The 6,000-nt window shown below is 45.8% G+C and overlaps 1 protein-coding gene across 4 annotated transcripts in view; it reads right to left on the minus strand.

The window, feature by feature from the left end:
* The window catches only part of MRTFB (myocardin related transcription factor B), a 389,460-nt gene extending 384,291 nt beyond the window's left edge, over nt 1–5,169 (minus strand). For 2 of the 4 annotated variants that reach the window (XM_056536176.1, XM_056536174.1), the window contains exon 1: nt 4,940–5,166. The gene's annotated coding sequence lies outside the window, so the exon portion shown is untranslated. Of the gene's footprint in view, nt 1–4,939 lie in introns of all 4 variants that reach the window. The other 2 variants (XM_056536177.1, XM_056536178.1) reach the window with 2 other exon arrangements.
* Between the last annotated feature and the right edge of the window lie 831 nt (nt 5,170–6,000).

Genomic DNA, 6,000 nt, shown 5'->3' on the forward strand with positions numbered 1-6,000 from the left:
GCCATTTTACACCTTAGGACCCGGCCATTTTTTGAACATCTGACCACTGTCACTTTAAACATTAATAATTCTGGGATGCTTTTAGTTATCAATCTGATTACGAGACAATTTTGTGGTAACTTGCATCCTTTCTTGGTGAAAAATCCCAACATTTGATGAAAAATTTGAAAATTTAGCATTTTTCTAACTTTTAAGCTTTCTGCTTGTAAGGAAAATGGATATTCCAAATATTTATTTTATTTTATTCACATATACAATATGTCTACTTTATGTTTGCATCATAAAACTGACGAGTTTTTACTTTTGGAAGACACCAGAAGGCTTCAAATTTCCAAAATCACAATTTTTCAGGGACCAGTTCAGGTTTGAAGTGGATTTGAAAAGTCTTCATATTAGAAATACCCCACAAATTACCCCATTATAAAAACTGCACCCCCAAAGTATTCAAAATGACATTCAGTCAGCGTTTTAACCCTTTAGGTGTTTCACAGGAATAGCAGCAAAGTGAAGGAGAAAATTCACAACCTTCATTTTTTACACTCGCATGTTCTTGTAGACCCAATTTTTTAATTTTTACAAGGGGTAAAAGGAGAAAATTTATACCTGTTTTTGTAGCCCAATTTCTCTCGAGTAAGCACATACCTCATATGTCTATGTAAAGTGTTCGGCGGGCGCAGTAGAGGGCTCAGAAGCGAAGGAGCGACAAGGGGATTTTGGAGAGTACGTTTTTCAGAAATGGTTTTTGGGGGGCATGTTGCATTTAGGAAGCCCCTATGGTGCCAGAACAGCAAAAAAAAAAAACACATGCCATACCATTTTGAAAACTAGACCCCTTGAGGAACGTAACAAGGAATTAAGTGAGCCTTAATACCCCACAGGTGTTTCACGACTTTTGCATATGCAAAAAAAATAAAATAATAATTTTCACTAAAATGTGTGTTTCCCCCCAAATTTCACATTTTTTGCAAGGGTTAATAGCAGAAAATACCCCTCAAGATTTGTAACCCCATCTCTTCTGAGTATGGAGGTACCCCATAAGTTGATCTGAAGTGCACTACGGGCAAACTACAATGCTCAGAAGAGAAGGAGTCATATTTGGCTTTTTGAGAGCAAATTTTGCTCGGGGGCATGTCGCATTTAGGAAGCCCCTATAGTGCCAGGACAGCAAAAAAAAAACACATGGCATACCATTTTGGAAACTGGACCCCTTGAGGAACGTAACAAGAGGTACAGCGAGCATTTACCCCCCCACTGGTGTCTGTCAGATCTTTGGAACAGTGGGCTGTACAATTTTTTTTATTTGCACAGCCCATTGTTCCAAAGATCTGTCAGACACCAGGGGGGGTAAATTCTCACTGCACCCCTCATTACATTCCGTGAGGGGTGTAGTTTCCGAAATGGGGTCACATGTGGGGTTTTGTTTTTTTTGCGTTTGTCAAAACCACTGTAACAATCAGCCACCCCTGTGCAAATCACCTCAAATGTACATGGTCCACTCTCCCTTCTGGGCCTTGTTGTGCGCCCCCAGAGCACATTGCGCCCACATATGGGGTATCTCCGTAGTCAGGAGAAACTGCATTACAAATTTTGCGGGGCTTTTTTCCCCTTTTACCTCTTGTCAAAATGAAAAGTATAGGGCAACACCAGCATGTTAGTGTAAAAATTTTTTTTTTTTTTTTACACCAACATGCTGGTGTAGACCCCAACTTCCCCTTTTCATAAGGGGTGAAAGGAGAAAAAGCCCCCCAAAATTTGTTAGGCAATTTCTCCCGAGTACGGCGATACCCCATATGTGACCCTAAACTGTTGCCTTGAAATACGACAGGGCTCCTAAGTGAGAGCGCCATGTGCATTTGAGGCCTGAATTAGGGATTTGCATAGGGGTGGACATAGGGGTATTCTACGCCAGTGATTCCCAAATAGGGTGCCTCCAGCTGTTGTAAAACTCCCAGCATGCCTGGACAGTCAACGGCTTTCCGGCAATACTGGGAGTTGTTGTTTTGCAACAGCTGGAGGCTCCATTTTGGAAACAGTGGCGTACTAGACGTTTTTCATTTTTATTGGGGAGGGGCGGGGGGCTGTGTATATGTAGTGTTTTTTACTTTTTATTTTATTTTGTTTTAGTGTAGTGTAGTGTTTTTAGGGTACAGTCACATGGGTGGGGGATTACAGTGAGTTTCCCGCTGCGAGTTTGAGCTGCCGCACAAAATTTGCTGCATCGCAAACTTGCAGCCTGATACATTCACATTCACAGGGGGGGGGACCTCCAGCTGTTACAAAACTACAACTCCCAGCATGCACAGTCTATCAGTGCATGCTGGCAGTTATAGTTTTGCAACAGCTGGAGGCACACGGGTTGGGAAACACTGAGTTAGGAAACAGACAATGTTTCCCAACCCGTGTGCCTCCAGTTGTTGCAAAACCGCAACTCCCAGCATGCCCAGGCAGCCGAAGGGCATATTGGGAGTAGTGGTTACGTAACAGCTGGAGGAGAACAGTTTGGGGACCACTGTGTAGTGGTGTCCAAGCTGCAGCCCTCCAGATGTTGCAAAACTACAACTCCCAGTATGCCAAAACTGTTCAGGCATGCTGGGAGTTGTAGTTCTGCAACATCTGAAGGGCCAGATGTTACAGAACTACAACTCCCAGCATGCCTGGACAGTAAGGGCCTGCTGAGGATGTGTAGTTTTGCAACATCTGGAGAGGCACAGTGGTCTCCAAACTGTGGACCTCCAGATGTTGCAAAACTACAACTCCCAGCATGTCCAGACGCCAAGGGCTGTCTGGGCATGCTGGGAGTTGTAGTTTACAGGGTCCCATTACAGCAATGCATGTCGCTTTACGGCGACATGCATTGCTGTAAAGGGCCCGACCGCGGCTGAAGAGGAACTCAGCTGTCGCCGCCGCCGTCTCTTCCGCCGGGATCCGGGTCTTCAGGGACGAGGTAAGTACCGAGGCCGGTCCCCAGCATTCCCCCGTCCCCTGCCGCATCCTCCGGTCTTCTTCCCGTCCTCTCCGGACTTCCAGGGGCCGGGCAGGACGGGAGGAAGTAACCGCCCCCTCCGAAGAATCGCAGGGGATCGGAGGAGGTGGCAGGCTTGCCACCTCGCTCCTAGTCTTCAGCATGATCCTGGCTGTCTGTGACAGCCGGGATCATGCGAAATTACCGGGCGGTCGGGTCTCAGAGACCCGATCAGCCCGGTATCGCCGCAGATCGCAAGGGCGATTTCCCTTGCGATTTGCGGCGATCGCCGACATGGGGGGCCTACATGGCCCCTCTCGGCGTTTGCCCTGGATGCCTGCTGAAGCATTTCAGCAGGCATCCGCTTCCGATCTCTGCCCGGGGTGCGGCAGAGACCGGAGAAACACCAGGACGTACTAGTACGTCCTGGGTCCTTAAAGCCCAGGGTGCCAGGACGTTCTAGTACGTCCTGGGTCCTTAAGGGGTTAAAGGAAAAATGTAGCGTAAATGTTTTAAGTCCCCCTGTGTCTGGGCTGCAAAAACAATCTTTATCTCGCCTTCATATGTTCCCCCATTGTGGAGATATCAGCGTCCCATTCCTCCGATGCTGCGGAGCACACTGTCATGTAAGGAGGCCGGGCCCCGCCTTCTGCCCGGGCTCCTTACATAAGAGTGCGCTCAGCCTATCACCGGCCGAGGTAGGACATTGCTGCGGCCAGCAGTACGCTGCCTGCACTGTGACATTTCAAGCCTAAGAAGCCAGCAGCATCGGAGGAATGGGACGCCAACATCTCCACAACAGGGAAATGTAGGAAGTGGAGTTAAAGTTTGTTTTTTTAAGTTTTTGCAGCCCGGGCACAGGGGGACTTAAAAAATGCATGCCACAATTCTCCTTTAAGGCAAAAAAGGGACATTCAGGTGACCTAAGGCTCCTTTCACACTGCCGTCGGGACCCATCACTAATTACTTTTTTTTTTGCCTGAAAACGGGCCTGTTACCCGACGGGTCCCAACGAGTCCCTATGGACCCCATTCACTATGATATGGTTATTTTTTTTAGCAGTGAGTAGCAGGAGAAAAAAACTTGTGCAAGCACTAATTTTTCTCCCGTTATTTGCGAACCTAAAATAACAGACTTCACATTGCCGGAGACAAACGGCAGCATGAAAGTAGTGATGCACTAACACTACACCAGTGTGTGCTGCACAATGGCTGCCTCGTGATGTCATTATGGTTCTTATATGGTTTGATAAACACAAGAAAATAATAAAGAAAAACTAATGATTAATAAAATGTAACTGCAAGGGATCATGGGAGCTGCCCCAGCAATATGCATAGGATCAGGCCTCTCCACTGAAATCAATGCATTTCAGGGATGCCACCGACCACATGATGAGGAATGAAAGAGCTTGACACAAGCTGGCAATAATAGGGACATAAAAAAGTGACGTATTACTACATCCATAGTCAGGTGACAATAAAAGAGACATATTACATCTTTACCACTGATGACAACATATACAGGCCAAGGCCTGACAATGATTCCCTATGTATAGTAAACATGGGGTACATATGTGTGAAGGTGCTCTCAGGCATGCTGGGAGTTGTAGTGTCACAAGAGCTGGGATGCTGCACAATGATCTATGAATAAAGTGAAGATTATAGGCAGTGAGGGATTGTGGATCCCCCTATGAGTTGTCCCCAGGACACATTAGTAATGCTGCCCCTTCTATTCATATACACTGGTCACAACAGTCTGCTCGGCCCATTACAGTCTATGTGTAGGCTTTTGTTTTGTTTTTCTGTTTTTTTTTTCTTTTTTAATCAACTTTAACTGTAGTGCACAGAGTGGACAGCACTGAGACTACACAGCACTATACACAGCAGTGTCCAGCCACTGGCAGCTCTCGGGTATGGCTGTCAGCAGGAGGGCAGCCCAGGAGCCGAGCCCAGAGCACTGGTATCAGGGTGACATTACCTGAGTGTCAGCTCTCCGGCTCTTCTCCCTTCCTTCTCTTGTCTCCTCAGCCTGGAATCACTGTTTGCCATGCGCAGAGAGCTCGGCCTCCTCCGGCCCCTCCTCCCTGTAAACAGGAGACGAAGCGAACAGAAGCGGGACAAAAACCTAATATCCCAGGGTTTTAGAGAGCGACGCTGTAGGGTAGAGGCTGAACGCATAAAGGAAAAGTTCTTTCATAGTTGTCCCGCTTATATAGAACCTATTGCAGCCTGCTCCCGCACATGGGAAGCGTAGTGGCCGTAGTACTATAGCCGGGCGCATCTCGGGTCACGTGTACATGTAGTGCACGGGGAGCAGAGCAGTTGTCCATAGCAACGATATTGTTGAATTCTACTCTCAGATGTAATCTGGTTGCTATGGGGACGGGTCCACCTTTTGGCTGAACTGTTTTAATTTAGTCCCAACATGTTGAGCACATTCTATCATTGCCTAATTCTGTGTTTCCTGACGTGGTTCATTAGCTGCTGAGGAACTACAACCCCCATCATACCCTGATCCTTTCCACTATTTACATCCGCCAGCTGGTTCATACTACAGAACAAGGAGATTAACCCCTTCATGACCCAGCCCATTTTCACCTTCATGACCTGGGCATTTTTTGAAAATCTGACCACTGTCACTTTAAACATTAATAACTTTGGAATGCTTTTACTTATCATTCTGATTCCGAGATTGTTTTTTCGTGACATATTCTACTTTATGTTATTGGTAAAATTTCACTGATATTTGTATCTTTTCTTGGTAAAAAATCTAAAAATTTCATGAAAATTTAGCATTTTTCTAACTTTGAAAGTCTCTGCTTGAAAGGAAAATGGATATTCCAAATAAATTACATATTGATTCACATATACAATATGTCTACTTTGTGTTTGCATAAAAAAATTGACAAGTTTTTACTTTTGGAAGACACCAGAGGGCTTCAAAGTTCCGCAGCAATTTTCCAATTTTTCTCAAGATTTTCAAAATCGTAATTTTTCAGGGCCCAGTTCAGGTTGGAAGTGGATTTTAAGGGTCTTCAT

This window comes from Hyla sarda, chromosome 8 (assembly GCF_029499605.1).
Source record: "Hyla sarda isolate aHylSar1 chromosome 8, aHylSar1.hap1, whole genome shotgun sequence".
Lineage (NCBI taxonomy): Eukaryota > Metazoa > Chordata > Amphibia > Anura > Hylidae > Hyla > Hyla sarda.